The sequence below is a fragment of the Cariama cristata genome, unplaced genomic scaffold, assembly GCF_000690535.1.
Source record: "Cariama cristata isolate BGI_N322 unplaced genomic scaffold, ASM69053v1 scaffold5537, whole genome shotgun sequence".
NCBI classification, from domain to species: Eukaryota; Metazoa; Chordata; class Aves; order Cariamiformes; family Cariamidae; genus Cariama; species Cariama cristata.
In genome coordinates this window covers 26,204-26,420 of record NW_009626999.1, presented here as the reverse complement: position 1 = coordinate 26,420, position 217 = coordinate 26,204, and positions in this window count along the sequence as shown.

Here is a 217-nt window from a genome sequence, read left to right as displayed (position 1 = left end):
TGTCCATATATCTAACTAGAGGGAAAGATTAATAAGTACTTGTTTAAACAAAAGTAGGATAGCCACCTCATCTGCAGACCTTAACCTGCTTCACTGCACTTCAGAGAAGTGAAGAATCTGGAAGCGTGCCAGTCTTCTCTGCTCTCCCCTTCTGCAGACACAGAGGCTTCACTTCAGGATGCCACAGAAATCAGGATTAGGTACCGCAAAAGGCAGC